This window comes from Ambystoma mexicanum, chromosome 12 (genome assembly GCF_040938575.1).
Source record: "Ambystoma mexicanum isolate Mex_15411 chromosome 12, UKY_AmexF1_1, whole genome shotgun sequence".
Taxonomy (NCBI): Eukaryota; Metazoa; Chordata; class Amphibia; order Caudata; family Ambystomatidae; genus Ambystoma; species Ambystoma mexicanum.
In genome coordinates, this window is record NC_090936.1 from 1002039738 (window position 1) to 1002063857 (window position 24120).

At 49.5% G+C, this 24120-nt stretch overlaps 1 protein-coding gene across 1 annotated transcript in view; it reads left to right on the forward strand.

Moving 5' to 3' along the window:
• Nucleotides 1-24120, forward strand: part of LOC138514193 (Golgi-associated RAB2 interactor protein 1A-like) — a 563172-nt gene that overhangs the window by 33615 nt on the left and 505437 nt on the right. The window lies entirely within an intron of this gene.

A 24120-nucleotide genomic window follows, 5' to 3' on the forward strand; every position in this document is an offset into this window, starting at 1 on the left:
GCTCCCGTAATGAAGGGTGCGAGTACGGGACCGGCACCGTTCATTACGGGATGCCTGATTACGAGGTCCCCTAGTGGGACCCGCAAGGGGACCAAGGCGCTAATAACGGGCCCGTTATTAACGGACCGTTATCACTGTAAGCAAAGGATGCAGTCACGCTCCCAGCTGCTGATTGCAAGCATCAATTATGCATTCAGGTGGCACATTTTGATGCCTTTGCAAAGTTCCGTTTTTTAAGTACATGCATCTCCCACAGTTAAAATCTTTATTCCCTTAAATATGTTAATCATGGACGTTAATCCTCTGCAGCATTTCAGACACTGGCTTAAGCCCGTCCCTGACTTGTTGCCTCCAGTTCCCTACGTGCAATGCTTTTCCTAGCCACAGTTGTCATGATGTTCATGTCTGCGACAAAGGCACGATGCTGCAGACGGAGCAATGACCCTCTGTTAAGTTGATCTTGAAAAAATTGCAATAACCAAACAGCATGACTTTGTTTCAAGGAAGCGCTCAAATCTATTTCGTGTCACTCCAGCTTCCAAAACTGTTTCGATGTGGCCCACCGACGCAAAGAGGGGCTTGCGGGACATAGTCTTCACATTACAAAGGGATGCAGGGCCGGGCCATTCATTGGGCCGGGACGGTGGCTACGCTATAGCTCTTACATGTAAACAGTGTACCCTTTGAAGCACTAGACACGCATCATGAACTTAATCCTGCTCGAGAATTACAGCCAGTAGCTTAAGCCTGAATTGTTGCCTACAGTAACGTGAGTGCAAAGTACATGCCAACATTTTTATGCTGTTTTTGTCAGCAACAAAGGCACAATGCTGCAGGTGGAGCAATTACCCACTGTTTTTCGCTTAAAAAACTGCATTCGGCAAACAGCACACCTTTACAAGGTAGCGCTGAAATCAATGTTGTGCCGCTCCTGTTTCCAACATTGTTCCGCTATGCCCCACCTCCCGCATGGAATATTATTACTGTGCCAAAAGTGTGTTTAAAAAAAACAATTGTAATTACAAATCATAGCGCACATTAAAAGGTGCCCCTTGTGACAAAGCATGCCATGCAATGTCTAGTATTTTTTTCCTACATTATGGGAATACTGGAAAAATCCAAAATATGTAATTCCCCCCCAAAACAAGGGATTATATAATGGGGAAGGAACAAGGGGCGTACGGGGTCATCTCCCTGTAAAGTAACACAAAAATAAAGGGAATTCCGTCACCAGCAATTTTAGTGTCCCTATTAACCGTGGGGATAGTTGCTAAGGGACCCCCCCTACAGCACATGGCCATTTTCCACCCCCTGCCAATATAAAACACTTCACATCTCCCCTTCCTTCCCCCAGGGTGCTGTTTCTTCACAACTTCACATTGTGTCATGGTGCCAAAGCATGGCTCATGGTGGGGGAAGGGAATTTTGGGGCGGGGGGTTGGGGTTTGCGGCCTTACACTATCCCCAAACCTTCTATTCAGTTCAGACACACTTTCCTGTCAATAATAATGTAATTACAGTTAACAATCCAGGGAACCCACCCACACCACAATGCCTTTTCAGTAGCCTATAGCATAGCAACACAAAAAAATTAGGGGCTCCCGCCTACCCCACATTGTCTCCCAAGCCCCACACCACCAAAACATCAAAACGCACATCTGGGCAGCCAGTCGTAAAGGCCGTTGCTCATTAAACAAATATAACAATCTTCCATTTTTTTCTCCTTTATATCTTTTTAAAACAATCGTTTTAAAGTGCAAGTTTCTTTCTTTGCAGTACACAAACCCTAAGACATTAAGCCAGTAAAAAATAACACAGAACACCCCAATTATTATTGAAATATTCCTGGCATATGTAGCCGTCGCATAACTTTGCTTAAAACTAACATGCCGCACCCTAGTGCATTACAAAGAAAATACCGTTAAGGGCCATCTAGTAATTAGGGACTGGGCAACAAAAATGTTTAGATCGCAATTACAAATCCTTTTGCACATTGATAAAAATGTGCCCCTCGTGATAAAGTATGCCATGCAATGCCTAGTCAATTTTGCTTACATTATAGGCACTCTGGAGAAATCCAAAATGTGTCATTTAATGTCGTGCCACTCCTGTTTCCAAAACTATTCAGATGTGGCCCACCTCCACAAAGGGGATGTAAGGGACGCTCACACCGTAATGAATACAACTCTCTAGGGAAATGAGGCAAAAAGGCGATCTTGTAAGGATAGCAAGTTTAATCTTACAAAATGAGGATGGTAGCAAAGGACTTTGCTGCCTGAACGGTCTTCTCCTGTCCCTCTCTCCGTTCTTTCCTGCCAAAGGGGTTTCAGGCATGTGTTTATATAGGCTTCGCTTGCTCTGGTGGTGTCAATGGATCTGGATCATGGCTTCATCCCAGTCCATCCTTTTTCCATAATAGGGATACTCCAAAGCCTTCTTTCTTCGTAGTCAGCGGTTTTGTCAGAGCGTGCTGTTCTACATTTTGCTAGCTATGCAAAAGCACACTGCAGCTCTGCAGACTTTTACAAACCTTGAAGCCTAGGCCAAGGAAAAACTAAACATTTTTATGTACAAACAATTTTCATTCATTCTATCCATATTTCACTCCTCCTGCCAAAGTTATCTGGGTCCTGTAGTTTCCTACACACTTACTACTTATAATTTTTATTTCTAAATGCACTTTGTCATACAAAACATGCTAGTCCTATTTTTAACACACATGGACCCTTGATGGACAGTGGACACCTTGTGAATCAGTATGTGCTGGCCATGGTGATGCACAGGGCACACTTACGTGCCTGTGGTCAATTTTAGATCCTACAGCTCGCATTCCTTCTGGGAAGGAGAGGGAGTTTGACTCCTATACAGCACTAAGATTTTACAATGCCTAGGATCTGACATTACCAAACTATCCAGCTAATAGTTAATTGTGCCTTATATTTAGACAATAACTACCTTCTTCAGTGCTTGCTTATGTCTGTGTATGTGATTATGTTTGCATTAGAGCCTTCCCAGTGCCCCTCCTCTCCCGTAGTCGATTTTGGTGCATTAATGAGGTCTTGCCTAGCTCTAAAGTGATTCGTGGTTCAGGAGGACCTTGGTTATTCTACAGTAACAAACTCATCCCCACCCGACATATCTACAACCCCAAAAGTATCAGTTTGAGGTATACTGTGCTTTAGAACCCCCAATTGATACCATCATCCAATTGATACCATCATCTTTGCACTACTAGGTACTGAATTCAGACAACATCGGAGACCCAATTGGCACGTGCAGATGAGGACCAAGAAGAACACGATAACGGGCACCAGTATTTTTACTGCTGTCCCCCAGCCATGACGGGACCCAATCAAAGGCAAGCGATTGCCAATACATGTTCTGAACTCTACCTTATTTCTTCATTTAAACACCTAGATTGTGCACCGCCTCTATGTGGGATAGTGACCCGTTCTCAGCATTCTCCGGGGGTACAAAAGTGCAGCAGCTGCTTCTCAACATTTTACACACTCCTCCTTCTATGGCTGTAACAGAGCCAGCATATAGCGGTTCTGCATTGTCATGAGTCTCAATGCATGAAGCTCTACTTTGATGGTGTTGAACCCATTCTCTGTATCATTGGCGAACTGGACTAGCTCCCATCGGACTATTTGAACCCACTTGGCGTTAGCAGCTGCTTGTACCTCAGGAGCCAATAAAGATGAAAAGAATGTCTCTACTGAACTAAAAAGTCGATACTCGTCGGGTATTTCTCTGAGCACTGCAGAAGAGTATTTTCAGCTATAGTTTGATTTCTTCTTTCTTTTCAGCAGTTGAAATTGTTCTTTTTCTGACATCATACAACATTCTTGTGTGATCTGCAAGTCTCTCTGTCTGTTTCTTTAGGTGCTGGAGAGGCTGTTGGCGCCCTGACAGGCAGTTATTTTCCCTTCAGGTGTTCTTCCAGGATTACTAGTAGTACTGAGTGCAGGGTGGTCAGTGAACACTTGCCCCTCCAGGATTATGGGAGGTGATGAAATGATTAATTGATATTGAAATGATATTTTATTTATATCTTGCTTGTACACAAGTGTTTCAGAGCGCGATGAAGGAGGTGCAAGTAGGCTTGTCGCCGGAAACCCAGTAGTAATCCATCACTGCTGCTGTACCTTTCGTCATATCAGGGCTCACGAGAGTTTGGTTGCACTGTGCCTTTGTGCCAACAAGAGCTGTTCCTTCATTGCTAAAACAAAGTTCATAGTCCATATCTCTATGTATTCGCACTGGCTTCTCCATTGTTGCAATCCATGTCAGCCTTGTGATGTATTGGGACCATATTTGCGCACACATAGTCTCTACTTGGGCTATTATTTCTTTGCTGTACCTGAGTCCATCTGCCGGGCACGTTACTGTGGTACCCTGCCATTTGTTGTTGAAATGTTAGTGACCTCCCAAGGAAAAATATGGTGCTTGTAGACACTTGGTGTATTTCGCACTGCCATTGCATAACGCTGGGTCTAGATCGATGCTCCTCTGGATCGATGCGCCTCAACTGCACAGTGTGCCTGGAATGTGTCCTTTATCCTGCATAGTGCAAGATGTACCAGGCATTGTTCCTCTATAATTGGGACTGGGCGTGGAATTAAAACCTTAGGAGCCCCTGACGCATGCAGGATGAGTTTACACATGTAACAGCTTTCATTCATCACATTCCTTCCCGCAATACGCATATGGGAGTACTAGCTATTAGATGACTCTGAATGCTGAATGTCAGAAATGGCGTCAAAGCCCGACCCCCCCCTTATATAATTCATACATCAGGCATACTTACCGTTTTATTCATCTTTCCCCCCCCAAAGCCCCCTGCTCTTGCTCCTCGAAATCCCCCTCTTCCCCATGGTGTTCCTTCATACTGCCACTATGGGTTGGGGTACTGCCCCCGCCCCCACCCCATTATCCCTGTCCTCGTTTGGCGCATACTGCCGCAATTGTGGCAATTTGAGTATCTCCTGTCCTTTCCCCCCGAGCCTGTATCGTCACCAGTGCTTGGGCAACAACCTTATTTAGTTTCTTTTCCACTAGTTTTGCCTCGTCCGTTTGCCACTTCTAGGTCTCCCTTTCCTGCTCATTGATTCTCTTACAATGGTGGACTATTATCTTTGTATAACCGCCTACCCTTTGGCTTCAACCCCCACAATTTTATCTAGTGCCTTCTGGACCTCTTTTGGTAATCCCCTCTTTATAATAAAGTAGGAAAATGGTACCGAATTGTCCATTGCCCTCCTGCCTCAACTCTCACATTTCCTTTAACTTAAGAATAAAACTAACTGGGTCCTCATCATCACCCATTGTGCGCTGCATTAAAGAATGTAAGTCACATCTTTCATAGGGCATCCCATACCCTTGCCCTTACTTCATTAAAGGCTGCTCCATCATGTTTGTTGTTTGCAAGAATTATCCCAAGATACCCAGCCCTTACCCATATGTCCCCAGCCTGGTCTCCAACTATGGCGACCAGTAAACTCTTAAGGTCTCCTAGTGCTAAGGCTACCCCTGCTGTTTGTTGCTCAAATTCGTAGATCCATTTACTGGTTCCGGCTGTAAATTGGGGGAGAGCTTTAATCAAACTATGTTTGTCCATTTGAGGTCATGGCACATACTGCTTTATCCCTACTCCTTTATGTATGAGGCATCTGCATGTCTATTCTGTTTTCAACCCCCTTTTTGTTTTTGTATTTTCTGATCTTGTACTACCAGCATTAATAAATCTGGTTGATTTTTTTGGTCTATTCCTTCCCACTGCCTCTTGTGACAGGGAAAGGTTTCTCACCACCTCCTCTCCTCGATCTCTTTCTTCCCCTGCCTCTTCATTATTTCTGCCACCTTGATCTTCCCATTCATTTTCCCTCGCTGGTTCGACGACTTTTCCCAGAACCGTCCATTCCTTCTCCCCATCATCTTTTTCACATTTCTTATTGCCCCAGGCTTGAATCTAACCAAAAAAATCTCCTGACTTCCAATCCCCTATTTTCTGCACCAGTACCCTTATTTCTGGTGGTACTTCTCCATGTTCTTTTAACCTGACCAACCTTTCCCACAATGCTCTTAACTCGTTGTTCATATCAGCTTGTGAACCACCTGGGTACACTGATGCTACGGGCATGTCAGTGCTTGTAGATGGGTTATATGGAAGTGGAGGTGCGAAACCTCTTGAGCCCCCCCGCCCCAAGTTACTAATCCTGATGATACTATTGTCGACAATTCCTCTACCACTGGAGGTTTATAGACTGGATTCATGTACCCTACTGCAGGTTTAGGCATTATGGGGTATATCCCCTTACACTTTCTCTTTCTTTGATCTTCCATATCCTCAAATAATTGCCAGAGATCTAAAATCTCTTTTCTTTTTTGTAACTTCTTTCCCTTACATTTTTCTGCTAAAAAGATGGAAAAATGTTCTGGCGTGTTTCTGTTATGGGAGCCCTGCTCTGGCTAGGAGCAGGACATTCCCCCTTCCTTTGTTTCCAACACTCATTGTATATGCTATTTTTGTATCCTGTCACAGTACAGTGGCAGGGCCCAATGCATGTGTCTTATTGGGGTTTCTTCCCCCATAATGTTGCCCATCCTTTATGCTTTACTTAGACCTTACTGCTATGCTGCACATGCTGCTGCTTGTTACACAAAAATACGGATCAGCCCACTTTTTCCCCACCCCTTTTTTCCCACACACACACCGTGACTCATCCACCTTCCTTCTTTTTTTTACCACAAAAGACAGCAAGAGAAAATATACAAACATTATTTACTAGAATCTAGGCCCATTCCTTATATCGAGCCGTTACTTATTTTTTCCTTATATCCTTGTAGATCCACCTTCTCAGCTTTTTTTACATGCTGAGGATCCCATTGCTTTTATCGTTATAAAAGAATTCTGTGTGGCACTACCTTTGCAACCTATTATGGCTGAGAATCCCTTACCTCCCAGTCTTTACATGATTGAGGCTCCCTTTCTTGCTAGTCTTTGCATGCTGAGACTCCCTTTATCCATTATAAAAAGTAGAAAAACAGAAATGCGTGGCAATTTTAATATATAACCCATCTCCTATCCAATCTATACCTTAACACATCACCTCAAATCCTATCCAATCTATACTGTAACACATCACCAAAGGTCCTATTCAATCTATACCTTAGCACATCACCAAAAATCCTATCCACTCTGTCATTGACCTCGTCCTTCATCCATTCACACCTCACATACTGTCATACACACGTCCCCTTCTTGTTATCTCTTACAAGAGCCAATTTACATGTGCGTGTTCCTCTGAGTTTCCTCAGTTACGGGGTCCAATACTGGCCTGTCCTTCTCTCTGGAGCCACACCCTGTTTCAGAGAGCAGGGAGAAATTTCTTTAAAAATGGCTTCTTCTAAAACTGCTCAGGATGTTTTGGGGGACAGGTCGCTGTAGGTGGACGTGGCTCTTTCCTGGAGAAGTGGCCTGGGCCACTGCAAAGTACTGGCGGAACTGGGATCACGTTGGGATAGTCACCACTTGTAAGGGTGTCCCTAATTACGCTTGCACCATAATGAATACACCCCTCTAGGGAAATAAAGCAAAAAGGCGATCTTGTAAGGATAACAAGTTTAATCTTACAAAATGAGGATGGTAGCAAAGGACTCTGCTGCCCGAACGGTCTTCTCCTGTCCCTCTGCCCGTTCCTTCCTGCCAAGTGGTTTCATGCAGGGGTTTATATAGGCCTGGCTTGCTGTGGTGATGTCACTGGACCTGGATCATGGCTTCATCTCAGTCTGAACTTTTTCCATAATAGGGATGCTTCAAAGCCTTCTTTCTCCGTTGTCAGTGGTTTTGTCAGAGCGTGCTGTTCTACATTTTGCTAGCTATGCAAAAACACACTGCAGCTTTGCAGACTTTTACAAACCTTGAGGCCTAGCCCAAGGAAAAACTAAACATTTTTATGTACAGACATATTTTCCATATTTCACTCCTCCTGCTAACGTTATCTAGGTCCTGTAGTTTCCTCCACACTTAATACTTATCATTTTTATTTTTAAATGCACTTTGCTGTACAAAACATGCCAGTTCTGTTTTTAACATGCATGGACCCTTGATGGACAGTGGACACCTGGTGAGTCAGTTTGTGTTGGCCATGGTGACGAACACCGCACACCTAAGCGCCTCTGGTCAATTTTAGATCCTACAGCTCGCATTCCTTCTGGGAAGGAGGGGGAGTTTGAGTCCTATACAGCACTAAGATTTTCCAATGCCTAGGATCTGACATTACCAAACTATCCAGCTAATAGTTATTTGCGCCTTGTATTTAGACAATTACTACCTTCTTCAGTGCTTGCCTATGTCTGTGTATGTGATTGTTTGCATGAAAGAGCCTTCCCAGTGCCCATCCAACCCCCTAGTCCATTATAGCACCTTAAAGAGGTCTTGCCAAACTCTAAAGCACTTAGGCGTTCGGGAGGCGCCTGGTTCCTTCCCAACAAGGGCTTGCGGGACACATACTTCACATTACAAAGGAATGCAGAGCAGGGCAATACATTGGGCCTGGACGATAGCTCAGGGGCACCATGTTTGTCTAGGAAATAAGACCACTGATAGCAACACAGGTTTCGTGCTTAGAAACTGCTTTTCCGTATTAAGCGTTTAAAAAAAAACCAATTACTGGTCAAACCTTTATTCTCCTTTAGTTGCTCATCTGGAGGGTACACCTCCCCTGCAACCACATATGCATTTGCTAATCTGGTTGCAGACCATAGCTCTTACATGTAAACAGTGTACCCTTTCGAAGCACTAGGCGCATGCATCCTCCAGCATTACAGCCACTAGCTTAAGCCTGTCCCTTATTGTTGCCTCCAGTACAGCACAACCCATAGTGCCACAGCTCATACATATAAAGCAAAGTGTACCCTTGTACGCAATAGACACTCAAATGTCTAAAGCACAAAACACACAATTGGCGCAAACATGTTCCCATCACAAAGCAAAGCACGTATGTGCAGGTAACTCCTTTCTCAGTACAATCAAAGTAGTAACTTTCACAGCAATGCATCCAATGCCACGTGCGCCATACCCCTTCTCAATAAAACAAAAACCAAAAGAATTGAGTCCCATAGAACCACCGGCACAAAGCTTAGCACCCAGCACTAATCAGTAATAAGTGACAACATTCCTTCATGCATTTCTCTTCCAACACGGAATTGTTGCACTTCATGTTATTATTATCTCCTTTTTCCCCACCTCTAAACTGACTACTCTTTCCCGAGCCACAGCGTCCCCACAATAACCTTCCACCTTGTCCACACAGCCCCACTTATTCAGTTTTAACGGTACGACGTCCTTTCATCGCCTGCATTTCCATCCCCTGGCATTTTAACGTGCATATTACAACGAATATGCTCATCGAATTTTATAGGGGGGGTGGGAAAGGGCAGATAAGGGTTAGGACGGGTAGGCAATAGCCAAAAATAATTGTGGTAACAGGGCTCGGGGGGGGGAGGGGTGTGACAAGAAAAAACAGAAGCATTTTCGTTGGAATATACACGTTAAAATGACAGGGGATGAAATGACATGGAGCCGTTTTAACTCCAATACGCAGCACAATACTACAAATAATGCCATGTGCTGATTCATCGTCTGGATCCCTTCACTCCTCAATTCCCTGTGCCGAGCATTGCCACACAAAGAAATAACAACACATGCGCCCAGAGATCATCAGTGGCTATCTGCAACCGTGAGGCCGAGGCGGCCAAATGCCCACCTGACCATGGATGATTAAAAAAAAGCGCGGCGTACAGCGTGGCCCATTCATATATTTAAAACAAAATTTCACACCTGCTGGCCACCAAGCGTGCATATGCTACAAAAGGTCTGAATGTACACAAACATAACGGGACCAGAGGAAACCTGCAGGCACAGAACGGGCAGCTAAAAGCATTCTTCTAATAATTATAGCCTCTAAACTGTAAAACAACATACACACATTCAACCTTGCCTCTCTGCTGCTACACAAAAAATGGCGAATCAACACATGGAAAATAAACACTGCCTAAGAAGTCCCACCCACTGCAACCTATTAACCAATCCACAACAAACACCCGCCCACAGTACTCCAAGCCCCACACACATCCTATCACACACTGCTCTCCACTCAGTAAAGCATTTTCAGTGGTTAAGTAAAAGCATTGATTTCCCAATACAACATTTTCCACACCCCTTTACAAAAAATACAGACAGCACCCTTTACAAATGAAGAGTAATTGGCTCCCAGTGAATAACTCACCTTCTCCAGCATGGGGTCTGGCATGGATTCACATGCTCATGAATATTCCCCGTCGTCATCCTCGGATTCATACCGAATCCTCGGTAAAGAAAAAATTAGTATCAGTTTCGTTTCTGATCTGTCTTTCTTAGTAGTAACCAATCACTGATCTCTGGGTCATACTGCCCCCAGCCAATCACTGCCCTCTCCCTAAGCCCCGCCTCTGGCAGCCATCCTCAGATTTTTACCGCACGCTCAAGTGTTGGGAGTCCTCGTGCTTTAGCTCTCGAGTTTTTGCTGCGTTTTCGTTCTTTTTCAGGAGATTTTCTCATTTTTCGGTTTAATCGAGCCTCAAGCTCCACCGTTTCTACTTCCGATAATGGGGACCCGTTTCGAAATTCTTCTACGCCCCTCAAGGGTGAAGTTTTCGTCGAGTTTACGCTTCTTGGAGGATTCCGGAAGATCTGCGGCCTACCTCAACGGACATGGCCCAGGACAAGGGAAGCTCGACACCCGGATCCAAGCTGTTCAGGTGCTGCCCTGGAGGCGGATTACCAAAACGTTTTCAAGGAGGACGAGCATTCGCAATGTCTCTACTGCCTTCATGAGGACAAGACGCACGTGGAGAAGGACTGTGCGTTCTGCAAGAACCTTTCGGAACAGACCAAACAAGATCGTCGTTCCTGCCTCGCCGCCTGGCTGGAGAAGGGCACAGCAGGTGAGAAGGCGAAGAAGAAGTCTGAGCAGGCTTCTAAGTCCTGTGAGGGCGCCCCGGCGATGGGGGCCCAACAGAAGGCCAAGCACCGCGAGTCCACGGGCACCGGGAGCGCCAAAAGGTCGGGCTCTTCAGCCTCCAGGGAGGGCGCGACTTCCCCGGCACGTTCAACCACGAGCCAACGCTCTGGTTCGGGGAAGAGGAAGTCCGAGAACCCGGGTAAGCTGCTGGAGCGGCCCCGGTCGATCTCGAAGGGGGAGCGAGGCGCTGACCCTCCCCCCCCAAGGTGACGGCCCAGGACGCAGGTGGTGAGGGCTTTGATCCAGCCGGCAAAGGCCTCTATCGAAGTGGTTGCTGCGACCCTGGCGAAGCCGGCTGAGACTATGCCAGTGGAAACGGCCTCTGGGCCCAGAGTATCCCTGCCACCGCGGAGGGAATCCTCTTTCCAGCCCATCGTTAAGACCCCCGTGAAGTCCCCGGCGGAAAAAGAGGGGGGGGCCGGTGGCCGTTACAGACTCGGAATCAGCCTCTGAGGAGGATCTGGTGGAAACCGAGAAGGGCCTCAACAAGAGGTTCATAGGCCTCAACGAGAGGTTTGAGAAGGTTCGATCCCAGGGGACGGTCCCTGCTGACGTGATCGAAGATAGCGACGATGGTGACGAAGAGGGCCCAGTGGAGCGGCCATCCTGTCCGTCGCAGCCAGTACCCGAGCCCCAGGATAGCTCGGCGGCCATTTTGTTGGCTATCCAATCCTTATGTACCGAGATAAGGACGAGATTACAACGGACCCCGACGGAGGATCCAGAACCAGGCCCGTCGGGAAACCCTCCGAACAAGCGGAGGAGAGTCCACCCCTCTCTGCCCTTTGTCCCCGCGAGGCCTGTGGACCCCTCATCCCCCTCGCCGGACCCTAGAGAGGATACGGCAACGGATACGGCAACGGATACAGCAACGGGGACAGACGACGACGGCGGCGATGACACAACGGACACCCCGTCATCACACCCCCCCTCGGGCTCCAGCCGACGAAATTGGCTCCTTTTACGCTCTTCCAGCTCTGCCCTGAAGAACAAAAAAAAGGAAGGGTTTCTTTGCCAAGAGGAAGACAGTTCTCGCGGTACCTTTGCTCGACGACATCTGGGACGAGGGGCCTTGCTATCCTCAAGAACCCTTCCACGGCACACGCCAAGAGGGACAGGTATGAGAAGAAGTACCGAGTCCCTGATGCCGCCCCCTTGTGCCTCAGGGCCCAGCCCACGCCGGACTCTGTCGTCTCGGCAGCGGCCAAGAAGAAAGCAGCGGGTGCGGCGGCATCAACTTCCACTTCCCCGCAAGACAGCGAGTGCAAGAAATTGGACTCCATGGGACGACGAGTCATCTCGTCGGCGGCGACGACGATTAAGGCGGCCAATGCCTTAGCGATCATGACCCGCTACGACAGGGAGCTCTGGTTCAAGATAGCTCCCCTGCTAGACTTCCTACCTGACGACAAGAGGGCGGAGGCCCTAGAAATTCTGCAGGAAGGCGAGGTGGCGTCGGATCACACCATAACGGTGGCAACAGACATTGCCGATGCCGGATTTCGCCAACTGGGCAACAGAGTTTGCCTCCGACGACGAGGATGGCTCAAGGCGACAGACTTTCGCCAGGACGTCCAGGCCAGAGTGTTGGATATGCCGTTCGACGGCAACAACCTTTTTGGTAAGACGGTGGACAAGTCGCTCCAGGCCATCAAGACCGACCCGGAGACGGCCCGGGCCCTAGGGGTACTTCAACAACGACAGCCCTTTCGGAACTCCGGAGGCAGACAGGGTGCCTCCAAGGGATCCAGCAGTGGCTCTTCCACATACCGCCAGGGGCCCGCTCCTCTTCCCAGGAGGCCTACAGAGGTTGCGGCAAGCAAGGGGGATCCCGCCGTCGTCGCCAAGGCGGCAAGGCCTCCTCCAAGCAAGACTGACCCGGCCGTGTCGTCGGGCCCCCACCGAAGCACCCCGGTGGGAGGCCGGCTGACGAAGTTAGTCAGCGTGTGGGAGTCCATCTCCACCGACCGTTGGGTGCCGGACATCCTGGCCAACGGGCACTCGCTGGGATTCCAAAAGAAGTGCCCTTGCATTCCTCCCGTGGCCAGGAAGGAGAATCACGTCCCTCAACTGCTGTTGGAGGTAAGGGCGATGCTCAAGAAAGGGGCCATCGAGCTCGTCCCCAGGAGGCTCCGGGGCTCCGGAGTGTACTCAAGGTACTTCCTCGTCAGAAAGAAGACAGGCGGTTGGCGCCCCATCCTGGACCTGCGTCGGTTAAACAAATACATCAAGGCGCAGAAATTCAGGATGGTCACCCTCCAGCACGTGCTGGGACAGCTGGAGGAGGGCGACTTCCTATCGTCGTTGGACCTGAAGGATGCTTACTCCACATCCCCATTCTAAAAGGACACAAAGTTTCTCAGATTCGTGGTTCAGGGACGCCACTACCAATTCAGAGCCCTACCGTTCGGATTAAAGTCGGCACCCAGGGTATTCACCAAGTGCCTGGCACCAGTGGCGGCGCGGCTGTGCCTGCAGGGGATCCACATCTACCCCTACCTGGACGACTGTAATCCGGGCGAGGACAAAAGAACTCACCGTTGAACACACAGCGAGGACCATCCGGCTGCTCTCGGAACTGGGGCTCGCCATCAACTACCCCAAATCCCACCTGGTTCCGTCGCAGATAGCCCTGTTTCTGGGAGCGAAGCTCGATACAGTGAGGCAGCTGGCCTCCCCATCCGAAGAGAGGACGAAGACCATTCTGGGCAAGGTGGGGTGCCTGCTAGCCACAGACGTGGCCAGGGTGAGGTCCATCAAGTCCCTCCTTGGGATGATGTCCTCATGCATCTATCTTGTACCCATTTGCAGACTTCGGATGCGTCCGCTACAGGAGTTCCTCGACGCCCGCTGGCTTCAGGCGACGGGCTGCTTCGAAGACAGGACCCCTCTCGACGAGGAGTTCCGTCGGGCGATCCTATGGTGGGGTACCCGTGCTCACCTCACTACAGGCACAGACTTTCAAACCCCGGCGTTTCAGGAGACGGTGACGACCGACGCCTCTCTGCAGGGTTGGGGGACCCACACCGGAGATCTCCATGCAAGAGGCCTTTGGCTCCCGGAGGAGAGGGGTCTCCACATCAACATTCTGGATCTCCGAGCAGTGTTCTGGGCGCTCAAGTCGTTCCTTCCGTCCCTCAAGGACAACATGGTGAGGATCTTCACCGACAACACCACCACGATGTTCTACATACGGAAGCAGGGGGGCACCAGATCCCCAGCCCTATCCAAGGAGGCCCAGGCTCTGTGGCACTGGGCCATCGCCCAGGGGATGTTTCTGGTCCCCCTCCACTTGGCAGGAATAAAAAACACCTTCGCCAACTCACTCAGCAGGGAGCTGCGCTCGTGCCACGAGTTGGAACTACGTCAGGACCATGTGGATCGGCTCTTTCGATGATGGGGCAAACCCTGGATCGACCTTTTCGCGACGGCAACGAACTCCAAGTGCCAGAGGTTCGCCAGCAGTTTCCCGCAACCGAGGAGCATGGGCGATGCTTTCCCGTTCCCCTGGGACGACCTGTTTCTTTATGCGTTCCCTCCGCTGCCGTTGCTGCTCCGCCTCATCAACCAGCTCAAGAAGTCCAGATGCAGAATGATCCTCGTCGCACCGGCGTGGCCGAGACAGATCTGGTTCCCGGACCTTCTGGACTTGTCAACGTCCCCACCAGTCAAGCTGCCGGCGGACACGGATCTTCTCTCGAGAGAAGGAGGCGCCATTCTCCATCACCACCCACAGTCCCTGAACTTGCAGGCCTGGCTCCTGCAGCACTAGAGTTTGGAGGGTACGATATCCCGGCTGAGTGCAGAGAGGTTCTTGCAAAAGCCAGGGCGTCCTCAACTCTCAAGTGTTACGGTCATAAGTGGAAGAGGTTCTCTGTCTGGTGCCGTGCACAGAAGATTAACCCTCTGCGGATTACGGTCCCTCAAGTACTGCCGTACCTACTGTCGCTGGCCAAAGCTGGACTGGCTCACGCCTCCATCAAAATACATCTGGCTGCCATCTCCCGATATACCAGGACTACGGGACGGGCGTCCTTGTGGTCTCATCGCCTGGTGAAGGAATTTATGAAGGGACTATTCCGGTCGTTCCCGCCGGTGAAGGCTCCTGCCCCGGCGTGGGAGCTTAATGTGGTGCTGACCAGGCTCATGGGGGGGCCCCATTCGAGCCTATGCATTCGGCGCCTTTGAAGTTCCTGTCATTGAAGACAGCGTTCCTCGTGGCCATCACCTCCGCACGACGAGTGGGAGAGATCCAGGCCCTATCTTGCAAGCCTGCATACTTGACTTTTCATGACACGAGGGTGGTGCTGAGGACGCACTCCTCCTTCATGCCCAAGGTGCCGTCGGACTTCCACCTCAACGAGCCCTTGGTGTTACCAGTTTTCTTCCCGTCGCCTTTGATGCCGGCCGAGAGGACTTTGCAATCGCTGGATGTAGCTAGAGCGCTGAAGTTCTACGTGGACCGCACAAAGAGTTTTCGGAAGACGTCACAGCTGTTCAAACCGACCGCTGACCGGCTGTCCGAGAGCCCATTCGACCAGAGCGATCGCTGCTACCACGGCGTTCCTGTCTGGTGTGCCCCTGCTGGACATCTGCAGGGCTGCTACGTGGAGGTCGACGCACACCTTCACAAGATTCTACTGCATCGATCGGGACTCCAGGGAGGAGTCCAGGGTCGGCCAAGCAGTGCTGCGCAACCTGTTCGCCTAAGGTGAGCCTGGTCAGGAGGTAAGAATTGCTTAATGTTGAGTTTTGGATGTAATGCTTAATGTTGAGCCTTTGCCACCTCCCGTGGTTGTGCATGTGTGTACTGCTATGTATTCTTTTATTCATGTGCATGTGAATCCATTCCAGACCCCATCCTGGAGAAGGAACAAGTTACATACCTGTAACTGTTGTTCTCCAGCATGGGTCTGGCATGGATTCACATGCAAACCCTCCCGCCTACCACTCTGCGGCTCTTCACTTGGTCATACTGCCACTTTGCGTGCTACCAAATCTGAGGATGGCTGCCAGAGGCGGGGCTTAGGGAGAGGGCAGTCATTGGCTGGGGGCAGTATGGCCCAGAGATCAGTGATTGGTTACTACTAAGAAAGACAGATCAGAAACGAAACTGATACTGATTTCTTTCTTTACCGAGGATTCCCAGCCTGACGACGGGGAATATTCATGAGCATGTGAATCCATGCCAGACCCCATGCTGGAGAACAACAGTTACAGGTAAGTAACTTGTTCCTTCTCATTGAATTACAAAGCACAATGATACAGAAATAAGCACTTTGATTATTTGGCCATTTTATGGCAAAAGCATTTATTTGTTGGTTACTATAACATTCAAATGTCATTCTCTCACAGCCTTCTTCTACCCTTACCTATAGTTTTGACCCCTTACGGTTGCGCTTTGCGCCACCAAATGCGCCAAAACCAAAAATGTAACCAGTGGTATAAAACAGGCGGAGAGCTTGTGTCTGCCTGTTTTTATTATCTGTGCCAATTAATACCACATTGAAAGTGAGACTGTTAGTCGGCAAAATAGCTGCCAGCTCTATGTAGAGAGCCCCTTTGGGTTTCTTTTGAAGTCGGTTTACAGGGGACTGCCCTGGTCCAGTTCCAGAACCCAGAACATATTGTTCTTAAAGCTCTGCACGGATGGCGATAAAGAATAATGGATTTGAGGAAGAGTACTGCCATCTTCTGGTGAAGGGTGGAGTTAATGGGGCAGAGGGTGCATCCTGGGTTGATGGCCTGGAGGTTTCTTGGTGATGACATCTGGTAGGGGGCGGGCGGGTGGCGAGGGAGTTGAATTGATGGGTGGTAGGCTGCTATCATCTGCCAGACGGTGTCGAGTGGTTCCTGAGTTTATGGGTGGAGAGGTTGCTGCCATGTTCTGGAGTTGATGTGGTGTAATTTGCCGGACCTGGGAGGAAGTGACCTGCATGGAGTCGAGTTGATTGGGTGCAGGGTGCTACCATCTTCTGAAGTGATGGGCCAGGCCTGGCAGGATTTTATTTTTTATCAATTGGAAGATGCTGTCATCTGCTAGTGGGCGATTGTGTGAGTGGCTGGCCCTTTGCTGGGGATGATGGTGTCACAGATGCTGCCACCTGGTGGACGGGATGGAGTAATGGAGAGTGCTGCCATATGAGGGAATGGATTTGATGGGGTGGTTAAGTCATCTAATGAAAAGGACGGAGGTTGCTGCTATCAGCAGAGGGTCGGGGTTGATTGTGGACGTTCGCAAACCTTTTTTGGTGTACTTGACACCCCTATGAAGTATTCGCAGGTCATAACCATGACCACCTGCGTGGGACGACTTTGGGTCTTAATTATTACCATCCTTTCGGGGATGGATGCAGTTTCCCCAGGATATGCAGCCACCAGTGGCATCAGCAGGAATTATATTTAGGGATTTCACACAAAGTCTCTGATTTTTGTTCCCAGCAATTTGCATGAACGTGCCATCATATCCACTGATATGCCAGTCTCCTCAGCTTCAGACCTAGCAGTATAAAAATGGGATTCGTACAAGACTGTGTTTGATCTTGTCAGGATTTTAACCTGGGATCTGCAGATCACGCTGTGTCACCTTAAGTGTGCATGCTGACTGCTTTTGGTATTGCCTTGATTCTGGGGGGTTACGCTTCGTAGTAATAAAACACATTATTACAGTGCTTAGAAGCAGGAGCAATATGTCATGGCACACCACTTCTAAACATGGCACTATTAAATGAATATTTTGTATTAAAAAGGGACAGAAGAAGGAGGTGTGTAGATATAATGCATGTTTCTTTTTAACTACGCAGTTGATCAAACATACTGCGCTGCGAGTGGCTAGCTCAGCTAGTTAAATGCTTAACTCATGTGACAACCTGCACTTTCCAAGTTCAAAACTCAGCAGGGTCGAATCAACCATTAATTCTTCAGGGGTTTACAAATTGAGAAGCATTACATTTGGTAGTAGTAACACCTATTATTACAGCTCTAAGAAGCAAGAGAAATCAGCCATGATGCGCTATTTATAAAAATGTGATATAATATCAACTATTGTATCTGGATGCAGCACAATCTAGAGCATAGAAACATCCCAGCGTGGAGTATTTCGGCATGCGCAAAATGGCGATATATAACAATCAAGTTGGTAAGAATCTCTGGGTCTGGAGTATCAAGTCTGCCTGTCCTACACAGACAAACCCTACTCTTCAGCTTCACCTTTAAGAACATAGCACAATATAGAAAAAGCCCAAATACAGGTGAAATAATGAGGACGGTGCCTGGCAGAGGGTGTAGTGGTGGAAGTGTCAAACTGCAGCCGCATTAGCCAGCTGAAATGTGTGCACATGGCAGTGGGAGTGGACAAGACGAGACTCCTAACAATGTTATGCTTCAAGGGCCAGCAGGAGGCTTTCTCCTGCTCAATGTAGAGGGGGGCCGAGGAGAGGCCAGGCATTATGGTGGTAGTGGCCCCTTTGTCACCACCCTTGAGACACCACTGCATGGCACTAAAGCAGTGTGGCAGATGCAGTCCCTTTTATTAATGCCCCTCACCAGATTTCTGGCATGCACCTGCTACTCGCAGTTAGCTCTACTACCCCTGGTAAACCCATGGCCACAGACTCCTGCTGAACTCTCCGAGGCCATTTGTCTGAATCTTGAGCGTGGTGGGTCAGGGTGCACATGAAAAGCCCTATGAATGCACTTGCAACTCTTTTTTTTTCGTAAACTTCCACCAGACGTCTTATAGATAGATAAAAGCTCAGAATATTTTCACCATCTCATGTTATATCGCTTTCGCACAGCCACGCTGAAACTGATAGCTGTGCCAAGACTGGGACCTTAAGAGTGTGAGCTGTGTGAGGGCTACTCCCATACTGCAGCCAGGGCCACAATCGTGGAATTCCACATTTAAATTGAAATTGGCTACCATGATTTAGTGCAGTTGCAGGCTGACCAATGTGGAAACCAGCTGCTTGCCAGAGGCGTCAGTATAGTTGAAAAAAGGGCAGCATGGACTTGGCTTGCTTTTCCATCAGTTCTCCTACTCTTGAGTGCCTGAATCTGAGGCGCTCGTAGTCTGAGGTGTTCTGGGATCCGCTGTCCTAGCATCTCTGCAGAACCTCCACACCTGATATGGCACAGCTTGGGGTTAGGGGTCTGGGGTCTGAGGACCTCCTAATCTGAGGATCTCTAGCTGGGACAACCAGAACTTCTGAGGGGTTCCGACACTGTGGCCCTCCTACACTAAAGGGCTCTTGGACCTTCCACGTAGGAGGGACTCGGGCTTAGAACTCTCCATGTCTGATGACTCTGCCTTGAAATCCCCCACACCCTTCATGGACTAGACTCTTTACCTCTGATACCGTTCAAAAAAAAACATTTCCGAATGGAGGAGGAATCCCGGAAGACTACCATAAAATTGCTGGCATATCTGATCAGTGATGCCACCTGCCAGCATTATCTGTGCATGCAGTGTGCAGGTGTAAACGTAGTCCCTCGGGTTCAGGCAAGTGAGGGCATAAAGCAAGATTACATATAGGAAGAAGCAGATGCAGTAAAGAAAAACATGCATACAAACGCCATTCTTAAGGGATGGAATGCACTTAAAAATGGGACCAAGTCCACTCTGGATGTGATCACGAGAGTCCACTTCTACACCACCAATCGCTCCCGAGATTAACTAACATTCCAAGGATCCACTCTTCAAATCTATCAAGATCTTTCTCTTCTGACGCTGCAGAAGCGGAGGGCCCTCCGACCGCTCACCCTCTTTCTTCAAGATCATCAAATTCGTTATTGATGGCTATTTCCAACGGCTCTTCAGTTTTCTCACAATGGAGTCCCCCAAACAATCAGCCACCTCGACGATGCAGCTATGATCTTACGCCCCGGTTCTTCCGGACGGGCAAACGCCCCCGCATCTGACCTCACCGAAAGTGAACCCGACAAGTTGCCCCCTAAACCGAGGCACGCATCCTGGTCAAGAGTACAAAGAACCCGGAGGATGAAATGATGATTGGTGCCTCCCCCGAAGATCAAACGGCACTAGAACATATAATCTGCTGAGAGCCGCTGCGGGCCCTCTGCGGGGCATGCCCAACTCCAAGGTGCATTTCATCGTATTTCCTTTGGAGTGTAACTCAGTTTTCATGGACTGTTGTAGCCCTGTTGGCTAGGGGAAGCCCCGTTGGAAAGAACTTGGCTCCCCAAGTTCAAGTTCTGGCTTCCTGTTGGCAGTCGATGTTGAAAGTCTTGCCCTCTTGTTGGAGGGCATCTACAAAACCTCAGTCACAGGATGACCTTGCTATGCACGCACCTCCGGACAATGGCTGAACCCCACCCCTGGCATCTGTAAAGATTCAAGAGGCACCCCCTTTGCACCAGAAACAAAGATTTGTCATGTTAAATGTCAGGGGCCTGAGCTCACCCCCTCCTACACCCCCCGGCCCTCAAAAAGGAAATCTACTCTACAGCGCTTACAGGATGGGGAAGCCTCAGTGGTCTTCCTCCAAGAGACTCACTTAATCCCAGCGGACTTCACCTGCCTTCACAGCAGATTCTTTCCTCTGCAATTTCTAGCTTCCAATGGCACTAAGAAGGGGGGCACAGCGATCCTCTTTGCAAAAGATGTCAGGCCACAAATCCTGGACTCATTACGCTGTCCGGAGGGGCGCTTTATTGCAGACAAATGTCTTATTCTTGGCCAACTCTACTCCCTGGTCTCAGCATACACCCCTAATGACAACCAGGAGGGGTTTTATGGGGACTTAGAGGACGCGCTCCTCCCATTCATCGAGGGCCAAATTGTCATTGGAGGCGACTTCAACGGAGTCCCAGACCCACTCATGGACAGGTCACACCCCCGTCCCCCAAGGACTTGAGATTGGCAAAGAGCCTTCTTCATCTCTTCCGGACCCTAGATGTCATGGACACCTGGAGGGTAATCTATACCAACGAGAAATACTTTTCCTTCTACTCATACGTGCATAGAACCTTCTCCCGGATTGACCTCTTGCTATGCTAGCCTCCCCTCAAATCTTAGCCTTCACGGACAATGCCTGCATTGGCCCCAGGGTCCTCTCCGATCACGCTCCAGTTGCATTGACGCTCCAAGCTCATGACCCTGATTTCCCCCCTCCCCCCCCATCCTCCCCGCCGCCGGTGGAACTTGTATGACCCCATCTTAAACGACATGTCAGTAAGGGACTCCATAGCCAAGTCAATCAAGAACTTCTTCATGTAAAACAGGAACAAGGACACGTCCCCAGCGAACACCTGGGAAGTTATGAAGGCTGCAGTGAGAGGAGAGCTGATCGCTCAAGGTGCGTCTTTTCCTAAGCTTATACGGGACGCTCGCATAGTCCTGGAGAAGGAGATCCATGAAGCCGAGGCCACCCACAAACGGAGGGGCTGGTCCCCGAAATCCTATTGGGCCCTACAGGCAGCACGAAAGAGACTGGAGGCACATTATGCTGAGGCCACGGCGCACCTGCTAACTAAAACCAAACAATGGTATTATGCCAAAAGAAACAAAGCAAAAAAAACAAAGCAAACACACTGTTGGTGGGCAAACTTGCCAAAGCCAAGAAGCGTAATACTATCCTGGGCCTACGTGACTCTCATGGCATGACCCAATTCGTGGAGCAGGATAAACTGCAACTGTCGGCATCTCTGAGGGACCAAGCAGAACAACAGGACTACCTGCAGGGTGATGCCCTCCCACGCCTCAAGGCCGCTGCAAGGGAAACTCTTGAGGCCCCCCATCTCACGTGAGGAAGTCGACGCGGCCATCAAGAGCCTCAAACCCAGAGCCCTTGGCCCAGGTGGGTATACTACTCGATTCTATAAAGTCTTTCACCCCCAGCTGGTGACCCCCTTGACAACCCTCTTTAACTCCTTTGCTATCACGGGGACCATTACCCCTTCCATGCAGGAATCAATCACGGTCCTCATTCTTAAGCCCAGGAAAGACCCCAGGGACAACAGCTCGTATAGGCCCATTTAATTACTAAACCTCGATGCCAATATATACTCAAAGATCCTGGCCAACCACCTGGCATCCGTCCTCCCTGAAATCATAGACTTGGACCAGACAGGTTTTATAACCCACAGGTCAATGAAAGACAACATCTGCAGAGCCCTGAACTTAATAGACATCGCCAATCCGGAATCACGACAGCTCGCTTTATTGGCCCTAGATGCAACTAAAACCTTCGACTGAGTGGATTGGACCTTCTTGCGCCTTGCCCTTGACTCCTTCCACTTCGGCCCAATTTTCCTAAAGCTGGTGCTAGCCAATTATCAGTCTCCCAATACCCTCCTGAGAGTCAACAGCCTTCTATCTGACCCAATTCCCCGGTCCTGTGGAACCAGACAAGGGTGCCCCCTATCTACCGTGCTCTTTGCCCTGGCCATGGAGCCTCTGGCCCAATGCATATGCCTTAACTCGCAAATTAAAAGCCTCCAAGTAGGTCCCTCCCAGCCCAAGATCGTGCTTTATGCTGATGACGTGCTACTGACCATCACTGATGTCTCAGCCTCACTGATGTCGGCTCTAGCTGAGGTCCATGGCTTTGGGAGAGTAGCAGGCTTTGCTATCAACTTTGAGAAATCGGTGGCCCTGGGGATTGGGCTGGGTCCAGGGCAAAGGGAATCCTTAGAGAAGCAATGCCCAATACGATGGAGCGCCAAGGCTATCCCTTATCTGGGGTTCCAGGTCCCTGCCCCTCCGGCAGAGGTCTATCAGACAAGCTTCCCCCCTCTTCGAAGAGCTGGAAAAGAATCTGGACCGCTGGCTCTTGCAGGAAATCTCGTTCCTGGGCCGCATAACGGCCTGCAAGATGAATCTCCTCCCACGGTTTCTCTACACCTGCTCATCCTTGTCTATCTCGATCCCTCTCCCGCCACTACGGCGGCTCCAAAGGAAGATGCTCAGATTTATCTGGAGAGGCAGGAAATCGTGAATTCCCCAGAGAACCATGGTGAGCAGCCCCAGGCTAGGTGGATTGGGGGTCCCCGACCTCCGCAGATATCAGATCACAGCACAACTAGGCCATATTCAGGCATGGGAGCTCACCTTGGGGCGCCCGAAGTGGGTTGAGATAGAACAGTCTTGCCTGCCTCTTCTCCTCCGCTTTCTTCCACATATCCCCCCGTGCTGGACCTGGCCGAGAGGGCTGTTCTCCACTAAACACTTGGTGAAGGCCTGGACTGAGCCCTGAAACATAAGGGCATCCCTGGGGGATTGGGCCCTTTTTCCCAAATACCACCCAGCCTTTTTGCCTTGAATCCGTTGGGCAACTCTTTGAGCAGGGTTGCCTACTCTCCTTTGAACAATGCAAAGCAGCTTTCCAGTTAGCAGAAACAGATAGGTTCACCTACTCGCAATTCCGGCACTGGTGCTCTCATCCCCTGACTCGATCGGCAGCAACACGAGTCCCTACCCCCCTGGAACTCACTGCGAAAGATCTGCCAGCCCAAGGGAAGATCTCTGCCCTCTACAAACTGCTTCAGGAGAACCCTTTCGTCGCTAAGGCCTCCTACGTGACAAAATGGGAGGCAGAACCAGGGCTCACTATAGAAGACGAGTCTTGGGTAGACATCTGGACGACGACACACTCGTCCTCCCCTTGCATCACCAAGAGGGAGTGTGCTCACTAGCTGCTCCTAAGGTGGTACTAACCCCCTCTCCGCTTACACCACTTTCATCACGCTCTGGACCCCCAATGCTGGTGACGTTGCAGACTCCCATGGTCCTATTTCCACATGTGGTGGACGTGTCCAAAGTCAGGGAGTTCTGGACTCAGTACCTACCTACAATAAAAGACATTACTCAAGCGGGGATCCCACTGGTTCCCGAAACTATCCTTTTAGGAGTCCCGATCCCGGGCTCCTACCCGAGAACGGGCAGGAAGGCTGCCCTCATAACCCAACTTTTGCTGGCGGCAAAGATTACTATGGCTCGCACCTGGAAGTTGGCCGATGGCCCCCCTGATGACGCTCTGGTGGACTACACTCAGGGACATTTTGGTCACAGAGAAAAATCACAGTGGCCAAGGCG